Below are 24,839 nucleotides of genomic sequence, written 5' to 3'. Positions count from 1 at the left end.
TATTTGCTTGAAATAAAAAAAAATATTGGTGAAATGCTCCCTTATACCACATTTTTTAAATGCTGAAAGCACAATGAAAACATTTTGTCATGGGGAAAATGTATTTACACAAATACAGGAAGTGTGCATTTTTTTTCACTTTCCATCCATCATCATAAGTTATTATTATCACTTTCAAGATCACAGCTTCATTAAAGGCTCAGAGAAAAATTGTGTAGTCTGTTTGGATTCTTGTTTGAAGAGGAGTTCTAGAAACAAAAAATTGTGGCTGTTCATTTCAAGATATACTGTACCTTTTTCCTTCCATTTTTGGCAGATGTTACAATGTGAACTTTATTGGAATGTGAGAAAGATAAGAACGAAACAAGATTTTCAAATACTTTTGTTAGTGGCAAGAGCTTTATTCCATGTATCCATTTAATTTACTAAAGCTCCATCTTTATGTGAAATACTCCCAGCTTCCTGATTATTAAAATCAAAAATCATTTTATGGTTTACTCCAGAACACTGTAAGCTTGCAATACTTAGAAAAATACTGTCTGAAAATAGCTCTTTGTATATATTCTAAGTGCCATTATGTTTGTTTTTCTTTAAAAAATAATCATTATCTTTTCCATGTGTTTTACTGTTAAATACGCTGGCTTTGCAAAGCTATAGCAGTGAGATTTATAACATATTTGTTGGTTCATACATCAGTAAAATTGCAATTGAAAATTCATGTCAGCTGTGCTGAAGCTAGGTAGACCTTTCTCCTAAATTCTCAGAATACATGATCTGTTTTCCACAGTGGCAGAAGGGAAAGAACATTTTCATGTGTGACCTGGAGGAATCATACGTGAAAATAAATGAGGTACAATGAACATGGATCTCCAAAATGCCATTTTTACATTTAGTATTCAACATGCAATCAACACTTCCATATGGTTCAGAGAAATAAAATTGCATTTTACAGTGTAGTAACATGTGAGTCCAGCAGTAGCTGTAATAAATATTTTATTACAGATAATCTGCATCTCATTTAGACTTTAGGAAAGATACACAGTGTATGACCATATCATATATCACAATTCAAAGAGGAAAATAATAATGAAGAAAAAAATATCATCTTTCATATCCTGTCTTGATTTTTGAAGCTACTGAGGTATTCTGTAATGATAATTAAACAATTACAAAATAAAAATGTTTGACCAAAGTTTTCATAATCTGTTCTGATTGCAGATTCCTGGCTCTTTAGCGATCCACTCACATGGAAAGCTGAAGGTAAGATGAAACATCCTACAGCCTCAAGCTCTGGTGGGATCTGTGTATTGCACTGGTGTTTTTAAAACGACACACCATTGTCTAACTGACAGAACATGGCAAACTACAAAATTACAATAGGCCAGTTTGTGCTCAGTATATACAGTTTTCTACTGACTTGTCCATTATTGATAGTTTATGCTGCTGTATCTAATTTACTGTTGCTGCAATAAGTGTACACCAAAACTGTAAGTAGGGATAAATTTACAGGGCACAAACTTTAAGAGATATAAATGGCTTGTTCAAGAAGGAATATCCAGGATGATAAATTCTCTGCCCCGTTACCAGACTGATCAAGGATAGAGCATAACTGAATAAATAATAATATTCTCAAAATGATCTATCAAATCTCTTGTGAGCATTCTCAAGTTTTCACAAGAAAATATTGTTGCCTATGTATACCATATTGTGATGCTTTTTAATGGTGCCCCTCTTTGGATTAATAATTTGAAAATGTAATTTGTAGCCATTATCTCAACTAAGCTGAAAGCACATAAGGTCCCAGAAAGCTGAAATTATGTCCACCCAAAAATTTTTGAATTTGGCAGCAATCTGGCTGTGAGAAAATTTTAATCTGTCTGATCAGTACTTACCTAGCAACTGCACTGTATTGAACAAGTACATGGAGTTTGGGTTTTCTTCCTTTGGTTTTTAGCTCAGTGATTTTTCTCAATGGTAACCAGAGTCAAGTAATTGATAGCTTGTGAACCTCACAAAAAGGGTTCATTTACAACCATATTCTGCATCTTGTGACACCAAATGGAGTGTGTGTTCTTCTATATGACTACAAAAGATTTTAGAACAGCGATCAGAAACGTGTTCTGCTCATTAATGTTTTTACAGTAGCTGCCTTAAAAGAGCTACAGTTTCCTAGAGCAAGTCATTCAGAATTCAACTACGCTCTTCAAGTTTAATAGGTTGAGCTCTTTGAGTTCCCCTACCTCCTCCTGATTGATGGTTTGTTTCTTCTTTCAATACAAAATTCAGTAAAATTTCCCACAGTGAAAAGGGTCTTTTAATTATAAAACACCAGCATGTGGGAATGATTCAATTTACACATCAGAAAAGTTCAGTTACTTGACCATAATTTATTTTTTGTGCTGATCATTTACAGACCACAGATTCTCCTTCCTCTGGCCCCCTCCCCTTCTCACTTTTTCTCGTTCTATGTAAAAGAATAAAAATCTCAATACCCTGTAAAAGGCTTTAGATATTGTATCACTTAGTCATCAGAATTATCAGCCTTTTTTATGCCAGCTTTTTCTCATTTCCTAGTTATGTTGTCATATTTAATTTAAATGTGTTCCCTAATTGCTGAGTAATACAGGTTTTTCTTGTATCTGACAAAAGGACAGCATAAGTAAGGATGGGTATGGTATCTCACTCATTAAACTGTGAACATAAGAGATATTAACAAAACATGATATTTGCATTTCTAATGTTGCATATTATGCAACTGACCGGCTCTCTTGTTTTTGTCTTTTCTTTTTTTTAAGTATTAATCAATTAATATTGAAATAAAGGTCTGGAAGGGATGGAAAGTTTTCATGTTTCCGTGTAATTCCTCTATGTAGCACTAGTCATCCTTTTTTTTTTATTGTCAGAATATAGCTTAGGACTTACATTGGTCGGTAAAACAGCTTTTACTGACAAAGCTTTGTAGGTTCTAAATGTGATTTTCCTAGCAAAATCAGAGAAGTTAATCTTGCTTTATGCTTGTTATGGACATAAGAGAAATAAGCAGTAAAAATGTCCAGAATACCATTTATACAAATAATTTAAAATATATTTACAGATATGTTCTTAAATTTGTTTTAATCAAATGGGGTTTATGACCAAGTACTATTAGATTAGATTGTGCTCATTTCAGAATGAAAAAGTACATGTAGAGAACTGCAGGTATACACCATTTATTCTAGGTTGTATATATAATTCTGGTTCAGCTGAATACTTAATTGGTTGGCTATTTATTGCCACAGAGGTATGATCACAATATCTACGCTACTGAAGTATGTTGCTTTAATTCTTTGCTTTTTTTAGCATTTAATTTAGTCTGTTTTCCACTTTGGAAGGGATGTATGAATGCTAATTTAGTAAAATATGTGAAACTTGGGAGCAGCAGTCATTTCTTCTAATTCTTTTCAGATGTTTGAAGGGGCTTCTCCTTTACCCTGGAATAAGTACTTAAACTAAAATAGCCAACATGAATTTGTGTTTTGTAATGTTCCTATGAGAGAGAAACTAAAAGGCTATTTTTGTAATATCCGTACCTGCTGCTGTTTGGAATTGCTTTTATGTAGAAACACAAATGTATCCCTGGATAGGACCTGAAAGCCAAAACCAGCATGTTTTTGTAAAACAGACCAATGTAAGATGTTCTTTTCCATTGGCCATTTGGCCATTACAGGCTAAAGGAAACCAGTAATTGAGAATCCAGTTTGATTTTACAAATTTAAATTTCCACTACTGCAGCTTTCTCTAATTCACCTGTACCTTACTGTATCCTGCTCAGTAAAGGGAACAATTTGGAGCACATGAGGACAGCAATAATCAAAAAATCAATGAATACAGTAACAGGTCTTTCCAGTTCTTACTCATGTTCATACAGGCATACATCTTAATACTAAGTACACTCAGTTTTTATTTCCAAAAGATAGTTTTTAAAGTTTTATGATCCCTGAGTAAGTAACAAGCCATCATATCTTCCATCTGACTGGCATACCCTGCTAAGTGAATGCTCACATACAAGATCTCACCAATACTCATGCATAAGATGGATTGTACTTCTCTTTCTTACACAAAGCATCAGATATATACAGTTATGCTGTGGTTTCGTTCTTTTTTTTTTTTTTTTTTTTTTTTTTTTTTTTTTTTTTTAATACAGTTGGACTCCTTCTGGATCAGTACACCTGAAGCCACAAATAGGTAGTGGCTTCCAATGATTTTTGAGGCCGGTACACTATTGAAACATCATGTGTCCTGAAAGATGTGACCAACCCCTCAGTACTCCTGCTGCTCGTGCAGCAGCTGTCCTGTTCTTCTGCATGAGCACTTCTGTCCTGCACCTAGTTCTTCTTGGGGTTCTTTTGGTATTCCCTATAATGACTTCCAGGTCTGTTTCATTGGCCAAGTAAGCCCTGTAGCATTATTCCTAATAAGTCTGTGTTTCTGCAGTTGTCAGCAGTTCCCAACAGTGTAAGTCCTCAGTAGAAACCTCAGCTATAGAGATAAAAAAAAAGTTCTGCAATTTTTCAGTATGTTTAAATCCCTGTTCTTTCAGACCGTTATCTTATGAGTATTTCCTATGGTAAATAGTAAGCTAAAATCAATAACTCTGTACAAAACATTAGTTTCAATGAAAGTCTTTGCTCACAGTTTTTATCATTACTTTTTTTGTGATCATTTATTTTCAACATCTCTTCGGCTTAAATACCAGCATTTTGTATTAATTGTATTCAGGACAGTCAAATAGTGTTGTATGCTGTGTTATGTTTTAGTAGAGGTTTCTGTATTTAATAGGTGCTCTGATGATAAAGTTTTATGGCAGAAGTTACTATTGTCACAACCTTTTTTTCTTTTTATTTTCCTTTCATGACAATGTACATGGGTGTTGAGTGTCTGTAGATTGCAATGTTCTCACCCCAATACAAAGAGCTTATGGCTTCCAGTGTGTTGTATAAATTTTTGGACATCCATGGAATTTTTCCCTTTAGTAGGTAGGGATTACAGTGACTTAGTCTCTCCTAGCGTAACTTGACTCTTGTCTGTGCACTGAGTATTGCAGCATCTCAGATCCTTGCATTTTTGATAGAATCAGAGGTGAATTCCCAGCGGATAGTAGGCCCATCTCCCTGGTACTTCATGTACTTTATTCTTTTGTTTTGTGGTTTGCTTTGCTTTCTTTAAACAGTTAACCATCGCTATGATTACTGTTTAAATGCAGGTATGATTCCTGCACATTGCTATCAAGTTTTTGTCAGGCTACCTATATTTATGAGCTGTAGAGAGGCATGCCAGTGGAAATAATTCTTTCAAGTTTTCCTCAAAAAAATAAACAGATGTCATACTCAGTCTTTTGAACTGTCATCTTCTCACAGCAATCAGTCAGTCACCGTGTCACTGGACAGATGTTTTGTATATTTTTAGACATTTCTATCATCTTTGCACAAAACTGAACTGTTTGGCGTATTAGTTGTAAATCTGAGAAATTATTTGCCAAAAAAAAAAATCTTAGCCATGAGTAGAGAGTGGTTGAAGAAGAGTTTGAAATCTTCTCTGCAATCAAAGCTGAGGTCCCCCTCTGAAGTCCTGAGATGAAAATCAAGTTCAGCCTGGGAGTCTCACAGGCCTGAATTCCTGGACATAATTGCCTTTCTGAAGAGACTACTTCTCATTCTTTACATTCAAAATCCAAGATGGGATTAGTGATTGTGCTAGTTTCTGTCTTTATGAAAGGATTTCCTTGAAAGTAGAAAAACTTCTACGTGCTCAAAATCACCTATCTCCCTTCTGAGCAGTAGGAGGAAGGATCATAATTTAGCCCAGTGCTTTGTGTAAATAGTTCTGGAAATATGGGTTGGAGCTAGGATTCTCCTTTCCTGGTCAGAGTCCACCATGTCAAGGGAAATTTTCCTAGAGTTCTTAGTTATGGGGGATTTGAGTACCTCCAGTGCACAGCCCCTGTTGAAAACCTCTCCTTGAGGTGTATTCATTTATTAATTCAGTCTCTCAAGTCAAAGAAGATATTAAAGCTATTAAATTTTAGTCTGTTATCATCACAGTCAACATCATATTTTTAATCAGAAGTGGCCAGAGACGTCTGATCAGTAATTAGCTCAGTTTTGTCAGGTTATTAAGCAGTTCCTGAGCATCTAACTTAACCTATTTAATAGCAGAATAAAGTAAAGAGATGCCTCCTTTGTAAAGCTCAGGTGGAAAGCAACTGCTGAAACACATTCCTGTTTTGCCACAAAATCAAGATCCTGAACCTCTTAGAATTCCAGCACAAAGTGGATGTTAGCCCTTACTCTTGAGCCTCAGCACAACCTGCTGGCATAGCCAAAAGCAAGAGACAGTAGCTGCAGAGATAGTGCTTTTCCATCAAGGCAGGGATTCCCTAATGCATGCAGGTCATCAAGTGACTCACTATGAGTATTCTGGCAACTATATCCATTGCAGATGTGGTGCTTAGGGACATGGTTTAGTGGTGCATGGTTTGGCAGTGCTGGGTTAACAGCTGGACTTGATGATCTTAAAGGTTTTTTTCAGCCTAAATGTTACTGTGATTCTTGTAGGTTTTGGGGGTTCTGGAGGGTCCTGTCGGGACGGCCGGACGTAGACGGTGACGGATGGAGACGAGAGATCTCTATAGGCAGGTCTTGGGACACAGCCGGTTTATTGTAAAGGGCGTGGGTATTGGGGCACTGCTCAGAGCTGGTAGACTCAGCTCTGAGCAGGCCCAAGAGAGCAAGAGAGTGAACGGGTGAGAGAGAGAGTGTAAGAGCAAGAGTGGAAGAGAGAGCAGGAGAATAGAATGGAAGAGAGAATGAGAATGTCTGAAGTCCTGGTTACAATACAATAAATCATCTTCTGCACTGAATATTCTAATTGTCACTAACCAATCTAATACAAGATACAAATCCTATAGCATTTACATACAGCCTATAAGAGTTCTTATATTACCATAGAGTGTTACATCTTAACTTCTAAAAACTACTCTTTGGACCCCTTCTGCTGAGCTAGTAGGGTCTGCTCTGACCCTTGGACCTGTTTGCAAGCAGAGGGTATTGTTCCATCAAGAGGGGATTACCTTCAGTTGGCCATACCATTGTTTTCCAGTTGTTCAGTAACTAAGACTTGGTATTTCAAAAGTGGCTTTCATTTCGATGTTGCCTGTAGTTTTCATATTCCCAAAATCTTTTGTCAGGCAATCATATTTCCAAGGCTTTCCTGTTTCATCTTCCCCAACATCTCCCCCTTTCCGACGGACAATTAAGATATTAGACATAGTCTTACTCATCATTTTTTGCACACACTGAAGTATACAAGGTACTGCTACTAAAACTATAATTATTACTACTAAAATAATCAAGCCTATTTTACAGAGTTCCCTTAGCCAGGGTGCAAAGCTCCAACCATCAAACAAACTGTCTAGCCAAGACGGGTTATCTGTTGTAATTTGGTTAGCTAGGTCCCTTAGGTTTTGTAACTGTTTGTGAATGGAAACAGAATGATCGGATAAGTTCATACAGCATAATCCTTCAAAATCTTCACAGCCATGCCCATGTGCTAATAAAAGATAATCAATGGCAGCTCTGTTTTGTAAAGTGGCATGTCTGACTGCCTCTTCATCAGTTAACAAATCACTGATCATAGTAGAGGTGGCATTTACCTCCTTGCTGAGCCAACATCCCAACTTGTTTAACTGTTTTAGTGCAATTGAGGAACTTAACTGAGGAAGAAAAATGCTCGCAACAATTGATTTTTCAGAGTTCCAAGGATGAAAGTCACTATCACAGTCGCTCTCATACTGATGTCCCCAGGAAGATCTAATTTTTCTGTTTTTCTTTTTGATTACTTCTTTGACACTGGGAGCAATAATTGTAAGTTGTCCCAGAGCACAAGGGCCACCATCTATTTTTGAAGGTATACCTTGCCAGGCTCTGTCTCCACAGATGAGCCAAATTCCTCTAGGGAATCGAATAGGAAGTTTGTTAAAACGATCTGCATGAGGTTCGTCATATATAAGAAGCTTAGCTTGGTTGCACCAAGAAGTTACATTGCTATAAGCTGGGTGATATGGGGTAACATTTAAATGAGGACCGTTTTCTCCTAGAAAGTGAAAGAAATAGCAGGTATCCATAGTTAACGAGCCTAGGATTTCTAGCTCTTGAAGGTCAGATTTATCAATTTTAGAATTATCAATATAAGTTTGGTGTTTATGGCTGGTAGTTGGAGAAATGTGATCATCGTATGGCCAGTACTTATCAAGAGTAACATTATCAAAACCTTCTGGTAAAGGTATTCCAACTAAACAGGTTGAAAAAGGTTTGTCAGGGCTTGTGTCAGATAGACAGATGGTATCGGAGCCTGCAGATTTGGCTAAAGCAACCCAGACATTTGTCTTTGGTTGATTTACAGGTAAAGCTTCACTATAAAAACTAAAACATAAGAATAAAAGCAACATGCACGCGCGCAGATGAGAAAGCTCCATTATTTTCTTGAGCTGTTTTTGGCAGATCGCTTTCTTCTGGTGATTCTGCGTACTTCAGGTTTGGGTGCTTGCTTCCTGGCTTCCACTTGCAGGGTCACTGGCTGGTGTGGAGACGTCGGCAGGTTTTGATGTGTGGTATGGCTTCACGTTTTTTGCTGGAACCCACTTGAGCTCTCCACCTGTGGAAACACATGCAAACCCCTTCCCCCATGTTATAAGATTGTATGGTACTTCTATTTTTCCTGATTCTAGATTCTTGATTAAAACTAGGGGGTGCTCTTTCAGTTTTGCTTTTTTGCTGTTTAAGAAATGTCTGAAGATGGGGGGATCAGGCTCTTCTGCAGAGCTATTCAAAAAATTATAAACATACAAAGCTTTATTCAACCTTCTTTGAGGTGTAGCCTGGGCTTCTCCCCTTTTCTGTTGATTTAAAATGCGTTTTAAAGTTTGATGTGTTCCTTTTAGGGTACTTTTTGGCAGTTGCTTAAGGTATGGAGAGCAGATACCACTGTCCTTTATTGCTTTCCGCAACTCTTTAATCTCATGGTGTGGGATAGCTTGCCATGTTCTAGGACCACCAGCTTGCTGGCTGAATAGTACAGGCATAGCTAAAGGATTTAGATTTTCCTCTTTGCAAATTTGGCTTCTGATTTCATGCCAGTCTGTAAATTGAAAATTATTGAAACATTTTTGGGGGTTGTCTACTTTTGGGATTAATGCAGGCGAATCTTCAGGGTTTAGTGTCTCTTTCTGAGTTGAGAAGTCTGTCCCAAACACTGGGGGGACACTAGAGCTGTTTGGGTTGGTTCCGGGAAGCGGCGGCGGAGTCAGGGAGGCAGGCGGCGGAGTCAGGGAGGCAGGCGGCGGAGTCGCGGGAAGATGCGCGGCTGGTCCCGGGAGCGGTGCTGAGGTTGGAGAAGTCTGAGCGGACTGATACCACTGGTCCGGGAGTTGCAGCAATTGCGCATGCGCGTGTTGCGTCATCAGGTCCGCGCGGTAGGCTGTAAGGGCAGCAGTCCGTGTGGCCGGCGGTTCGGGCGGAGCGAAAGATGGCAGGACTGCAGAACCAGGGGCTGGGGCTGCGGTCGCGGGAGGCAGGAGGGCTGGTGGCTGGACCGCGGCGTGCTGCTGCTGGAAGCTTGTAGGCTGGGCTGGGGTGGGTGGTGGTGCCGCGGGAGACGGGGCTGCAGTGCCGGGAGACGTAGCTGGAGCAGGGGCAGGTACGGGGGAGACTGCAGACGTCCGTGCAGGCAGTGCGGCACCGGCATCAAGTGGCTCGCGGAGCTGGGGCGCTCCCAGCGCAAGCGATGGTGTGCGGGGATCGGGGAACCGCACAGAAACGGCAGGAGGAGCGAGAGTAGACACAGGCGGCTGCTGTGCCGCCACGGGGCCGGGGGGACCGCTCGGGGCGTGCTGTGTGCGCTTGAACGGCAGGGTGGGGGGGTAGGGTTCCTGCGGTAACGTGCACAGGGGGTGCCGGAGACAGCAGGACAGCCGTGGCCGGCGCTCTGGGCACCAGTGTTTCGGGAGCGGCAGGGGACTGTGAAGACGCAGCAGCGGCGGACGCGGATGGAACAATGGCTATCATCGGCGCCGTATCGGGGGGGGGGGACCTGGGGGGCTGGAAGAAGGGTCGCCGCTTGGCTTTGGGGGGGGCCGGCTATAATGGCAGCCATGGCCATAACCGGCGCGGCTGGGGGAGGGGTAACACCCGTAGGTAGCAGGGGGGTAGGCGCTGGCCCCGCCGGGGGTACCGCCGGGGGGCGGGGCCATCATGATGTCAGCAGCGGGGGGGGGGGGGTAGCAATGACGGCAGCAGGGGGGGGTGGAGCCGCGGTGACGGAACCGGGGGGGGGGGCACGGGGGGGCAGGGGCAAGGGGCGGGGCCGCGGAGACGCTGGCACTGAAGGCGGGGGCCGCGGGAGATGGGGCAGCGGGGGCCGCGGGAGATGGGGCAGCGGGGGCCGCGGGGGATGGGGCAGCGGGGAGGAACGGGATGGCGGGAGGGGCCGTAGGGTCCGGTGGGGTGGCTGGGGCCGGGGGTAACGGGCGCGGGGGCCGCGAGCGCGGGGGGCGGGGCGGCGCGCGTCAGCCGGACCGCGGGTATCGGAGCCACGGGGTCCGGCGGAGGGGCGGGGGCCGTGCTCCGCTGCGGGCTCGCGGCGGCAAGGGGCGGACTCGCAGCCGGAACCGAGCTCGGCGGGGTGACTGCTGCGGGCGGCGCCACCGCGGCAAACAGCTCTACGAGCGCTCTGCAAGCTGGGATCAGCTGTGCAGCTGCCATATCCCGGTAGGAGATATTATTAAAGAGCTTAACTCCAACTGTGTCCCAAAAGTCTCTTGTAAAGACGGCTGAACGGTCAGCATTTGGGAAATTAAGTCGGGTCCATTCTAAAAGATTTTTTAGCTCGTGTTTAGGCAACTGACTTGGACCAGAGCTTATAAGTAAATGCTTAAGTTGCTTATAGAGATCTCTGTCATGGGCAGAGTGGGTTTGTCCCATTTTTTAGACCAGTATGATACTCACTTAGGTGATGTCGCAGGAGCAGCGTCCTTACTCAGATGTCTGTCGTGGGGGGCTGGCCAGGCACTCCACTCAGCACTCAGGACGCCGCTTTTCGGTCCTTTCCCAGAGCTCCGATTTCAGTCGTCGCTTGGCAACGGCTTTCCGTGCTCAGGACCTCACGGGTGGGTCCGCACTGAGCTCCAGTGCGGGCGGTGCTCAGTACTACTCGCCTGTGCTCGGGGCGTGCGGCAGATTTCCCTCCGCAGAGCTCCGGTCAGTACTGCTTAGCAGCGTGTCCGTGCTCGAGGGGTGATACGGCAGACCTCCTCAAAGAGCTCCAGGGGGCCGCTGCGCAGCAGTGGCGGCCCGTGCTCGAGGACTGCCAGGCAATTGCCTCCAAGAGCTCCAGGTAAACCCCGTGCTCGAAGGCTGCCTCAGCAGAATTACAGAGCTCCAGCTATTACGATGCGCAGCATCGGTATGCCGTGCTCACGACACGTTCTAGGTGGCTATAACTGGTCTTTTAGTTACCGTCCATGGAGAAAAGTCCTACAGATGGAGAAGGCTGAACCGGGCGTTCAATCATGTTGTGCGCCAGGCTGCAGGTGCTGGGTGTGGGTTCGGCAATCACGGTGGGTGCCAGACTGTTGGTTATGGGTGTGGGTTCGGCAATCACGGTGGGCGCCAGACTGCAGGTTTTGGGGGTTCTGGAGGGTCCTGTCGGGACGGCCGGACGTAGACGGTGACGGATGGAGACGAGAGATCTCTATAGGCAGGTCTTGGGACACAGCCGGTTTATTGTAAAGGGCGTGGGTATTGGGGCACTGCTCAGAGCTGGTAGACTCAGCTCTGAGCAGGCCCAAGAGAGCAAGAGAGTGAACGGGTGAGAGAGAGAGTGTAAGAGCAAGAGTGGAAGAGAGAGCAGGAGAATAGAATGGAAGAGAGAATGAGAATGTCTGAAGTCCTGGTTACAATACAATAAATTATCTTCTGCACTGAATATTCTAATTGTCACTAACCAATCTAATACAAGATACAAATCCTATAGCATTTACATACAGCCTATAAGAGTTCTTATATTACCATAGAGTGTTACATCTTAACTTCTAAAAACTACTCTTTGGACCCCTTCTGCTGAGCTAGTAGGGTCTGCTCTGACCCTTGGACCTGTTTGCAAGCAGAGGGTATTGTTCCATCAAGAGGGGATTACCTTCAGTTGGCCATACCATTGTTTTCCAGTTGTTCAGTAACTAAGACTTGGTATTTCAAAAGTGGCTTTCATTTCGATGTTGCCTGTAGTTTTCATATTCCCAAAATCTTTTGTCAGGCAATCATATTTCCAAGGCTTTCCTGTTTCATCTTCCCCAACAGATTCTCTTTTTTTTTTTTTCTCCTCTTAAAACTTGTCTTTGTCCTTAGGAACTATTTCTGTCTTTATTGGTAGGATTCTCCTTTGGTGCATTAGCAGAGATAACAGGTGAAGTCATGGGTTCCCTTTCAGAGTACAGAGCAATGGGGAAAAGCGCTGTGCCTAGGGAAGTGCTCCATCGGCACAATCCAGGATTTTCAGTACTGTCTTTTAGGACCCTTTACCGTTTGGCAAAACTTGCTTTTAGTTCTATGGCTTGTTGACATTAACAGAGATGTTATTTAGTCCAGGATCAGAGAGTAAATATCCCAGGTGATAAAATCTAGAAAATACTGTAATTGCTTGTCTGTAAAAAATGTATGCTAACTTGACAGTAGAATAGTGATGTTTTACTTTCTATGTGGAAAACTACATGGGTTTTTTTCAGGAAAAGTGTTTACAATGGAATAGAAGTTGGGATTTGTCACATATTATGAATGCAGTTGAACTAATTAGGGTGTGGGCGTTTTGAGTAGTGTACTAGATAAGAAAGAGCAATTATTTTCAAGCCGATGAACTATTGTTTCAAAAAGCATTTTGTTATTTTCCTTCAAGAGACTAAAATCTCTTTCTTGTGGTTTGTTATGGCTCTTTGAACAACTTTTTAAGGCTAATTTGTGATATATTTTGTTCAGTGATTTTTTTGTATTTAGTCTACTGAAACTATCTAACCTGAATAGCCCAAGGAAGCTAAGTCAGGAAGCATAGAAATCAAGAAAACCTGAAGTTTATACTTCAAGCTGAACCAGAAGCTAGTAGAACTCAATTTTTGTTGAAAGAACAAAGTGAGTATTTTTGTTGAATTAAAAAAGGACTTTATTTTTTTCCCCAGTATTCTGCTTTTGTGTAAAATAAGAAATAACATTTGAATTTTTGATGGTTTGATGTAGTTTAACAATCTCTAGAGGAAGGGGTAGAGTTTCCTGAAAGGGAAATTTGTCCTCCAGATCAGCTCTAAAAAGGTTTGAGACATAGTCTTCATTTAACAGCAATAGGAAAGGATATTTTCATGCATGCTACACTTGAGTTGATGGCAAACTGGTCTCAGGTTCAGTGGTCATCCATATCTTTTTCTTCAACATCTGACAGATCCTGAGAAGAGGATTTGCGCTGGCTCTGTGTGCTTGAGGCTGCTGCACAAATTATGTTGTTCACAAAATTCATTTTAACATTATAGTAAGACAAACAGAAAGGTGAATGGAAGCTTTCTGGATGTCAATAAGGTGGTCATTGATCTGATTTTTCTTTTAATAGAAAAAAAATAAGCAGAGATCATTTGAACTTGGTTATACAGAGACTCTCCAAGAATTTTTCAGCTGTATATAAATCAAGTACCAAAATCCACATGTACAAAACTCCATGTTATAATTTTAATACACTTGATAATAGCTGTGTCAGTCACTACGGAACAGTGTAAAGTATATGCTAATTTATTAATTTGTTATGAACCAGCCACACGGGTAATGCTTTTTACATAAAAGTAGGGATCTTCAACATGGTTCCACTGAGTTTTGGGAAGGTCTCAAAAAATGGCAGCTCCAGCACATGTGAAGCTCAATGTGACTGCACAGCCCAATTACAATTAGGTTTTTTTAAGTGGGACTTCAATACATACTGTTTCACACCCCAGTTTTCAGCAATGACGTTAACTATGCTGTTTTTGAAAGAAAAAAAATAAATAAAAGTGGAAGATTGTATTCCCCTGGTCTGCTCACTATGCAGTTGATGAAGGTAGTTATGAATTTAGTGACTGAGACTGAACCTGCTGTAAGAGGCAATACAAGCTACCTTCCACAAATATCTAAAAATGTGGTAACCGTGCCTGAGTACGCAAACTCCAAGTGTGATTTTGGAGACTTTGCAAGTATTTCTGTTACTGAATACATATCTGTTGTGGAAAAAATCATCTAATCTCAGCTGTAAATGCTGAGAATTACATGTCACTTATCAAGCAATAAATGCTCTTTTGTCTATCTACATTTTGTTATATGTTTTTCACAATTCCTAACAGTATGCTATGTCATTAAAATATCAAAATCCAGTAAGTCAGTTGGCAATAAATGGAAAAATAGAAATCCATAGCAAAGATTAGCAATATCTAAAAGTGGTTTATGGGTCCTAGTGGGATTCTTCCTTTTTTAACAACAAAGTGCAGAGTGAAAGAATATGCACAGCTTACTTTGTCTTCCTTTTTCTTTTGATCTGAAAGAACAATCAGATAAGGCTGATTTCTGAAGACAGTTCAGAATGAACAGATCCCAGTTGCCCCCAGTGATAACCATCATTGTCAACAGGAGGCATTCCAGGTACTGACACTAGAGCCTTAAATGTTCAGATACTGAACATTTTATCTTTTATTTTAAAAACTACTGCTGGGAACTCTCTTTATAGAATGCAATGGATGATGAGTATTTAGAAGAAGAATGAACCCTGAAGGAGAATAAAGCTCAAGCCTCAGAGACTGTCACTGAACACCAGAAGGACAGAATAATTTAAGGTTACAGTGGGGAATTTCATGCACACAGAAAACCTGAAGCTGCGAAAAATTGAATGATAGAACTCTGGAGTTACAGTCTCCAAAACTAAAATTAAAATTATTTAAAGACCCTGGACCTAATGGGCTTTTGTCCAGATTATTGAACATTCTGTCAGCGTTCAGCAACACTAAGTGCTTTTTCATAGGGAAGGCTCAGAACTGGAATGTGTTGAGATCATGATGATCAAAGTTGAGGTATCTGGATTAAACTGGTATGCAGAAATGCTAATGGCTGCCTTCTGTTAGCCATGTCATTTAACAAGCGCTATCAGTCCCTCTACACGCAATCTTCAGCTCTCAATCTTTCAAGAAAATGCTGGTTTTTGACAGGGTGTGACAACTTGGTTTTACATGATTCAGGTATATTGTATAAAGCTCACTGAGCAGGGCACAATGCCAGGCAGTTGCTATGAAAACTGATTGTTTACAGATGTAAAAATTACAATATTTTTCTAGTTTAAGAGTAATAACACTTCACCTGCTGCTCAGGGCTGCTTTGTTTTAAATAAGTAGTTAACTATCTTTGTGATTATCTAAGTTAGTATTGATAGCTTAACACACCTCAAAAATATAAAAAAATATACTATTATCATCAATCAAGGATAACTTTGAATGGGCGGATACTAATGAATTAATGATCAGTTTTTACTTTTTATTTTTATTTTTTATTTTTATTTTTCTTATTTTATTTTATTTTTATTTTTAAATACTTATTATTCCTCATCTGGTCATCTTTTAAATAATTTTGTTTGTTTGCTAAACCTGGATACTGAATTTAAACACATTGATTCCTGTCTACCCACTGCTGCCGTTGTTGCTTTCATGGGTTTTGGATGAAGGCCTTTGGTTTTCCTCTCATTAACTGGGGCAGAGTTAAAATTTTGGAGAGTTTCCAAATAGGAGCTCCATTAACATATATCTCCCCCTGACAGAGAAGAGAAATATGGAGTTGTGATAGGTTGAGTCAAACCATACTGTTATTTGTGAGCATGTGGGCAACATTTCTTTTGTTTAAATCTAAAGTCTTAAAATTATATAATTTTTACTAGTATCTGGCCAGACTTGAGTAGAAGGTAGTGAATCTTGTAGTCCAGTAGGATTTTTCAGAGTGTTGATACACCAAGTTCAGGTGCTGATGAGTTGATGAACAGGTTTGTGATTATGAATGTCTGTGAGTAATAAAGATGATAAATCAAAACATATATTTGAAAGTCACAGACATTGAGAAGTAGAACTAAAGGTCTCTTCTTCCTCTCTCCAATACCTTTATTTGTTCCTTGATCCTTACGCCAGTTTCTACTCATGTGAGAAGTGCATGGTTTTTAGGACACATTGAGTGTGTCTCCTTGGGCTGGCTCTACCTATAGCCACTCTACCTATAGGCCACACTGCCCAGTTCCCTAAGCACACAGGAATGCCTGTTTTTCCCCAGGTTTCCTTTGTTGGTAAGTTACTGCCAGTTCTGACCTACAAGGAAAATGCAATTTCATAACTTTCACAAAAATCCCTCAAAACTGGTGGAAGTCTTTCTGCAGGCAGATCAGAGCAAGTAAAGTTAGGAAGCACCGGGTTACTTTTGGGAATTCCATGTGTGTCTCTCTGGCATTCACATTTTCTATCAGCCAGCAGTGATATCTGTTAGCTACTGTTCGAGGAACACAGTTTTAAACAAACAGTTATACGTCATGGGGACATAATTGTTCAGCACATTGCACAAAAAAGATTGCAATGATGGCCGATGTGGAATATGATTTCTTATTTATGTATCTTGAAACAATTTTTTCAAATGCAAATGTAATGTACCAGGTGCAAAAGTAAAATGAATAATCACTTTGCCTCATTGTGTTTTACAAAACATTTTCTAAATAGATGTGAATGAAAGCAATTGAAAACACTGTATAGAAAACATGTTGGGAATACCTGTAAACTTTAAGATGGCTTATAGGTTATACAGAATTCAATTTGTGATGGTGAAACACATTTTAAACAGAAGCACTTAAACTGTAAATCTGAAGAGACTGTTCTCTTTAAATAAGAACAATCCAAATTTAAGCCAGCTGGGACCTTCAGAAATTTGACAAGATTTGTGTGTATTGAGCAGATAAGCTTGACCATTATGCTGGTGTTCTCTACTGCTAGCAAACATGCACCATTAGGAGACTGGAGATTGAACCTGTAGTGTGGGCTTATATAAAACTAGAGAGCATCTTACATTTAAAATACATAGAGCAAAAACTCGCTGCAAAAACACCTCCATATTTTTCCCCCAAAAGGCCAAAGCTCTCTTTATGTAGTGAGTTTTTATCAATGGCACCTATCTGAAAGCCCACCTTGCTGGTCTTTTTTCATAAGTGCAATGCCTATATATTGCTTTAATTTTTATGTAAAGTTATACAGTGTTGACATATTCTGTAGCCCTTCTATGACAGGGCAGAATGAAAACCTTTCTTTCCATGCCTACCAAAGAAATCACTGGGGTTAAATGACAGGGCTCTGCCAGTGATTTGCCTGTCACAGAGAACTGTAAATTGTAGCCTGTCTCCAGGATAGTGTTTAGACACATTCTGAGATTAGTGGTTTTGCATAGACACTTTGGACTTCAAATGATTTTGAGATATGCTCCATCAAGAAGAATCTTCCAGTCTGAACTCAACTGAAAGTGCTTTGCATTTCAGCTATGTTTATATGTAACTTTGTTGGTACAGAACAGACAGAATCTGATGTAAAAATGAAATGGTGTCTCTTATGTTCCAGACTACATAAAAATTTTCACCTCTAGTTTAACTCTTTGTGACAGATTTCTTTATTTATGGTAGTTCTTAACACTTTCACATAACAGACAGCACTGAGACATCTTATTTACCTGACTAAGCAAATCATATCTTTTCTCTTAAAGGAGCACAGCTAGGAAGGAAGGTCTGTATCCTAAATTTAGGGAAGAGGAAACTAAGATGTATTAATCTCCTGGGAAATCTATTTAAGAATGTGATAATTCATTCACTTTTCAGAATCAGAATTAGAAATTGATATGTGTTCTGTAGCAAATGAGATATTATAATTCAGGAACTCTAACTTTAGACAAAGGTAATAATAAATTTTCTCTTTAATTTAATGGGGAAATGAGAAAATGTTTGTCAGAAAGATGCAATGAAAGCAGACATTCCTTTTTCATGTATTCTGTAGTCTCCTGATTAAAAAAAAAAAAAGGAAAAAAAACACCCTTTATTATTATTATTAATTGGTTTTCTTCTCTTGTAATAGGTACTGAAGGTTGTATGTTTCCAGTAGAATAGTATACAGTCACACGCCAGAGCAGTGGTGGAGCCATGGCAGAACCAGCATAATGGGCTAAATATTTCTATCTTTCTCATAAGTAACCTGAAGTTTCTCTATGCTGCTCTCCCTCTGGGCTAAGAAAGACAACCCCTTATAGCTTAAGCAGGCTTTTTTTAAAGATATACTGCATCATTGACCAAATATACACCACCAAACTCTGACAGCATGTGGACCTCTTGTGTTACCTGCAGTAGGAAATTTCCTGTTGGGTGACACCTTGTGTCTGCCCTGTTCACCTTAGTATTGGTGCAGTTAAATAAGATCAGGTTTCAGAGTCCATATCATGTGATTAGAAGAGAATTAGAAGGTCTTTTCAGGAAAAAAGGAAAAAACTCTTCTTTGCAAAATGATATGCACATTTGTTCAAGCATTTTTAGAAGCGTCTTCATGAGTTTTCAATGTCAGTGTTTAGGTTTTTACATACAATATCTGTAATTCTTATTTATAATATTTGTGACTAAAACATTGATTAAGATATACAGAAGACTGAGGTGAAAACAGATGGATTTGAATAGCAGGTTGGAAGTTTATTAACTTAATATACCAAATATTACATGGGGCCTGTGCAGGAAGTTACAGGACTCCTTCCATAACATCTCACAGCAAATGCATATTGTCTTCTGGCCAACCTGCCAGCGATTTGGATGCTCTGTCTTTCTCCCCTGTGTCAGGTAAATAACATAGAAGCTTGTCACTACAGGTAGCAAAGACCTCACATTGCTGAAGGACCAGTATCCACTCGGAGAATGCATGAAAATTCCAACATACAGGAGCAAACCCACTGGAATTTTTTTCAAAGTGGGCACAGGCCCCTATGTGACTGATAGCCTCCTAGTGACTGATTAGCAACCATTTAAAAAAAGCCATTTAAAAAATTTAAAAGTTTTTTCCATGACATTGTAAGACACCTAGACCCAAACCACACCAAACTGAAGCCATTTTGGATGTGGCAACTGGATAGAGCTACAAGGCTCAGGGACAGAGCTTCTGTTTTATAGTTCAGAGTTCGTGTAGCAACTAGAAGTGAGGGACTCCTAAAGCCCTGGGGTGAAGTTTAAATGATGAATGCAGGAAATTAGTTTATAAGTCTCTATTTCCCTTTGTCAGAGAGGAGAGGCCATCTTTCAGGAGGAGCCAGTTTTGTGTTACTCAGTAACATGCATGATTTTCTCCTTTAGAGATTGAGTTGCTCACATAGTGAGGCAAACTGTGATTGCCTTTGCTTGCTGAAAACTGGATAGGCAAGTGATTATTTCAGTTAAAAAAACCAACCCAAAACTCCAACATAATATATTAGTGTCAAAATAATTCAGCTATAATAGCTTGTTTGTTTTTATGCAGCTATGGAATGTATTCACACCCTTTTTTTTTTTAAACAACCAGAGCTGAAGTTTACAAAAATATAAAGCACTAATAAGTGTATGTAAAAAACCCTATTCTGAATGTGATTAGTGCATGCCCCTTGCTAATGTCAGCAGTTATTTTTAGAGGAGAGCATTTGTAAGATCTGGCAGAAAATTCTTGAAATGTCAGGAGGGTAAGAGGAAGCATAGCAGAAACCAAATAGATATATATAAATATGTTAGAGGGTTTTAATACTAAGTCCATCATTTTTTAAACGACAAGATGCAGCTGTCTTTGAAACTGACCTGATAGATCATAGTTCCCCTCCCATGTCATAGGTATTGTGCAGACATGACATAATTGCTTGAATTTTAGAAAGAAGCTTGGTTTCCTTGTAACCTGAGGAAGGAGCTTGTTCTCTTTCCCTTCTTGTTTACCGAAAGGTAATTGTTAAACAGGTATTTTTAAATAGCATATTTCACTTTACTTCTAAGAAGTAATTTCTTTCTGACAGAAAGATCATCAAGATTTGTCTCAAAATACATAAAGTTTATATTCTGTCTTGCATGCCAAAAAATATACCCATTCAAACCCTCCTGAAAGTTGTAGAGGGAAGGGCAGTTCTTTGACAGCATTGTTTCCAAGCTCAAGAAAGGTGCTATTCGGTGCTGTCATCATTTTGTTTGATACGGTAATACCTGTATACTTGCCAGGTATACTTTATTAACAGTATTTTCACAGTGAAATATGGGTCAGATTTGTATGCAGCAGTATTTCAAGCACATCTTTCATCTCATGAGGATTCTCATTTTCTGTCCTGTTTCTAGTAACTGATTATATACTTCTACTTGCATAAAGCCAGGAAAGCTGGTGAGTTGTTATTGGTGCAAAACTTGATACCTCTTAAGATTAAATAATTTAGCTTTTTAGTAGTGCAGGAATAGCATTTTCCTTTGTGATAAACATTGCACTCACAGATTTCGTATCATCCAAGCTCATTTTCACTTACACATTATATAGAGTCTGTTTGCTGGACAGGTGTTTTCTAAAAGTCTCCTACCTAGTTCCCATTGTAAAGTGAGTCCTGTGTCCTCTACACTTATCAGTTCTGGTGTCTTTACATCAGAACTCTGTCCTCTGAAATGAGTAAGAATGCTTACAGTTACTAAAGTCTCTTCAGACAGACTCCAGGCATCGGGGTCACCAGGAACAGAAAGCCTCCAAACACCTTCTAAGTATCCTCTTCTCACCGACTTTTGGAAAATTGCAGGAGGTATACCCATTTTAGTTACATACTTCATTGCTTTCTTGGTTTACAGGAAAGGCAATTTTCATCCTTTAAAAGTAGATTAGGTTATGGAAAATTACACTCAGAGTTGAAGATAAAATGGCCATCCAGGTAAACAAATGATGTACTAATGGCCAAAAAACCAACTCTAAGTCCTCTTCAATTGCACTGCATGTTCTGAGAATTAAAATATAGGATTTATTGATAGTCCAATTTATTTCTGCTTAAAACAGAAATGACAGGACTGTGGTGGAAAATGGAAAAGAAGAATAAGTAGTAGCTTAAGTTTATGAATGCAATCAGCAATTTTAAATGTGATGCATTTTTTTTTTTGAAGCAATTTTTAAAGTGATTTTTCAGAGTTTCCTTAAAAATATATAACAATTAAAAATTCTGCTCACCTAAATATGGAGGATTTGAATAAAAATTAATAGGTAAGTACGGTCAGTAAAAAAGCTTAAAGGACATTATCAGATTTTAGCACATCCAAAATTTGACCTAATATATTTTAAAAAATCTATTTTTATATATGCTCTGAGCCTGATAATCCTGCCAAAATTAAAATTCCAATGCAAATAAAAAATATCAGCTGTGCAGCCAGATCACATTAATGCAATTTCTTCTTTGCATTTGCACGTAAATCTCCTTTTTCTGTTACTTCATCCTTGTGCTAAATACTTCAATACATAAATACAGCATTCTGAAGCCTTTTTAAAGTCTGACTCTCCTTTGCTCTATTACAATAATAGAGCAGGCAGACAGTTAGAAGACTTGTATGTTCCCAAAGAAAAGTCTACTAATACGAAAATATATGTGCAAATTCAGTTCCACTTTGTGAACTTATTTTACAGGTTTAATTCAAAATAGTGTTTCTTTTGTTTATGTAATTATTCTGTGAAATTTCAGCTACTTAATATCAAAATCTTTGGATAAATATCGGTTTGGGCTTAAAGCTGTATGAACTAAAAAAGCGGAGGGGGGGGAGGAAAACAAAATGCAGCAACACTTCTTTTTGTTGTGTTTTATTCACACAGAATATTATGAATTTTATTGTTGATGAAGCTAAGAATGAGAGAAGATAGATGTCAGAAGGCAGATCCTTTTGTATTGGTGTGAAAGAAAAATGGCTCACATAAAAATAAATAAGCTTGGAACTATAAAAATATTGAATATAAAAACATTTTTTGTGAGAGAATAGGAATTTATATTTTTTAATGGGGAATGGATAATGGTATAAGAGTGATTGAGAAATTGCTGATGTCAAAGTACTTTTTCAAGAGAAATTACTAGGAGGCAAAACTAGGGCACGGTTCTGAAAAATTTTTAAAAAAAGGCAACCTGAGTTTAGGCTCTAAATCCAGATTCACACACCTTATAGTTGTGCTGATATTTGAAAAGTGCTTAACACTCAAGTTTTCCCATTGAGATCAGTGTTTCAGAACAATAGGGTCCTAGAAACCAAGTATGAATATAGGCATTTAACGGGAGATTCCTATTTTTGTGATGCTTAATATCTTGATAAAAAATACATTATAAAAGAAACTAAGACAATCTGTAGAGGAAGGATTTGTTGCAGGGGAGAGCTGTGTTCTTCATCTGAATCCATGGAGAACCCAGAACAAGAGACTTAGGAAGATTTTAAGTTGGCATTAGGAAGATCTAGTTACCAGGAAGGAAAGATGAAAGACTGACACTTTTCAAAATGAGTTGTCTCGGAAAATAAATCAGAGATTAATTAAGAGGACTGCAGGTGTTGAAATGAGGCAGAAAACCAGCTCAAGATGTGCTGGAGTCTGGGGAAAGAAGTCTAGAGAGAGGGAGCCAAAATAGAAAGAAAAGAAAATGCCATAGTGGGAAAAACCCCACCAATATGCACAGTTCATACAAAGACAGAATTTGTTCTCAAAAAAAATGTTGGTCTAGCACACTATGATTTGCCTACACATTTTGAGTGCTCTGTGGGCCATGGTTGCAAAATACGGATATTTTTGAGATACACGTCTGTGATATCAATGTATAGTATTATAAGGAAGTGAGAGACTCAGGGCTATGAATTTCCTCTTTTTCTGTTCCACATGTCATTCCATGATCTTTACTTGACCAAGTAAGTAATGAATACATCATTTTTATACATAAATTTGCAGAATTTTACTGTGTCATTTTGCAGTTTAGCAGATTGGCTTTCGAGGCACTTGGCCCACACTTATCTTTGAACCCAACTGAGAAAGAAACTTCTGTTGCAGTTGCATTGCAGCACAGTGAATATATATTTCTAACAAGCTGGGTATTCAGGTTTTTCTGAGGAAGTTCAGAAACTGCTAATAACGTGGTAACAAAACAATTAAATATTATCGTGTTGTATAGCTTTTCAAAAAGAAGGCATGCAGTATGATTTTAATTTCCCTAAAGAATCAAAATTATGAGACTCTGAGGATGTACTTGCCCAGCCTGTCTACCCGCTCTGCTATTCATTGCAATCTTTAGTATAACTATACTTCTGTTGATTTTGTAGAACTAGAAAAATTTTCTTCAAGAAAATGTAATAGGCAGTAGTCTGGTTCCTTCTGAGATGTCAAATACCTACTTTATTATAGCGAGAAAGTGACAGTCAATTTAAACCAGAATTTATTGAGAACATTAAGAGCTGGAAGGGCTTTGGCTAATCACTGTAATGTCCTCAACAAATGGTAAATGAAAGCATGAGGAAATTGAGTTAACACAAGTTAAAAGTTCACATACTTACTGAATTATATTAAAAACCCTATAACCTAATTAAATTATCTCCAACTACTCATTTCAGTCTGTCCTGTTATTCTAGTGAATGCATATGATGATATTTTCTTAGATGTGTAACAGTTGACAGCTTTAGCATGAGTCAGATAAAAAGCCAATGAACAAGATCAAAGGATTAATTATTTACTAATCTACAATATTCTGAATAGTTATACTTAATGATGAAAAGAATTTTGCATTGATGCTTCTGTATATACTTCATATTTTTAACTTAAAAGATCAGTATTGTCCAAAATTGAACACGTTGACAAAATGTATCCTTTTCTCCTCCTTTATGGAAATTTTGGGGGAAATGTGAGAGGGTGAAGGAGTATTCAGCATGTTTTTGTCTAAAGGCATGTGTTTCAGGTATACTGACTACAAAAGCTGCATTTTAGCTCGTTTATGTACCATCACAATCCTTAACAAAGATCCTTAAAATGCCTAGATTTTATAGTAAGATGGAACATTAAGGATCCTGTTTTCTGAGTTTTTATGTTTTAACTTACTAGAGAAAAACCTTTCAGTTCCTTTGCTCTGGTTTTAAAATAAAGGAAGAAAATTACTTCACTAATATAACTGGAAAACTTTCTATAATTCTTCTTACAGATTCAAGGTTTATTGAAAATAATGGGCAAAGAAACTTTTTTGCTTTCAGCTTATGGCTTAGGAATTTGTACTTGAAAATGATAGGCAGATCTTTGAGTGTCTATGAGCAATTTAACTCAGTAGTCAGGTAACAGCATGTACATGAAGTATCAGTCTCAATTCTAGCACAGAGGACTGTTGCAAGAGAAAAAAAAATTTGGATAGTGAGCAGCAGAATTTTTTTCAATTTGGAGAGTTTTTGGCTTTATATATTTGCTGGCTCTGTTTCCCTGAAATGAAGAAAATCGTGTAGGATACAGCTCATCCTTTGGCTAACCACAGAGAACAGAACCACCATCTGAATACCTTTTCCTTGTAAAAGTCAGGCACTAGAGAGGAGGCATCTCTGTCACCTAACACACATGTGTAAGGACAGTTACTGAGGATGGCAGAAGAAAGAGACAGGATGGCAGAAAAAAGAGACAGTTTTCACCTCCAAGGGAAAAAAGAAGAGATAGTGTGACTGTAATAAAATATCAAGGTGGCATT

At 39.1% G+C, this 24,839-nt stretch overlaps 1 protein-coding gene across 22 annotated transcripts in view; it reads left to right on the top strand.

The window, feature by feature from the left end:
* The window catches only part of TENM3 (teneurin transmembrane protein 3), a 1,328,112-nt gene that overhangs the window by 852,657 nt on the left and 450,616 nt on the right, over positions 1-24,839 (top strand). For all 22 annotated transcript variants that reach the window (XM_048302939.1, XM_048302936.1, XM_048302938.1 and 19 more), the window contains one exon: positions 1,219-1,260. The gene's annotated coding sequence lies outside the window, so the exon portion shown is untranslated. The remainder of the gene's footprint in view (positions 1-1,218; positions 1,261-24,839) is intronic.

The sequence above is a fragment of the Corvus hawaiiensis genome, chromosome 5 (genome assembly GCF_020740725.1).
Source record: "Corvus hawaiiensis isolate bCorHaw1 chromosome 5, bCorHaw1.pri.cur, whole genome shotgun sequence".
Taxonomy (NCBI): domain Eukaryota; kingdom Metazoa; phylum Chordata; class Aves; order Passeriformes; family Corvidae; genus Corvus; species Corvus hawaiiensis.
This window is presented reverse-complemented; position numbering and strand designations above follow the sequence as displayed.